The following is a 447-nucleotide window of genomic DNA, read 5'->3' on the forward strand; positions in this document are numbered from 1 at the left end:
GCGCCCCCTCTCCCCCCAACCCCAGTATTAAAACATTGGTGGTGCAGTGCGCCCCCTCTCCCCCCAACCCCAGTATTAAAGACATTGGTGGCGCAGTGCGCCCCCCAAGCCCCCTAGTATTAATCATTGGTGGCAGTGGCCACAGGGTCCCCTCTCCCCTCCTCCTCAGTGGAAGTTCTGATCGGAGCCCCAGCAGTGTAAGCCTGGGGCTCTGATCGGTTACCATGGCAGTCAGGACGCTATTGAAGCCCTGGCTGCCATAGTCGGCTCCCTGCTGCTGTGTGCACAGAGCACAGAGCAGCAGGGACAGTGTGAGCTTTATGAGGGTGACTAGGACAAGGGTTCTAGTCCCTAAAAAAAAAAAAAACACACCAAAATATTAATTATAAATTAAAAAGAAAGATTTACAAGAAAAAAAACTACCAGTAACATTAAAACATATTCATT

This window comes from Bufo bufo, chromosome 1 (assembly GCF_905171765.1).
Source record: "Bufo bufo chromosome 1, aBufBuf1.1, whole genome shotgun sequence".
Taxonomy (NCBI): Eukaryota; Metazoa; Chordata; class Amphibia; order Anura; family Bufonidae; genus Bufo; species Bufo bufo.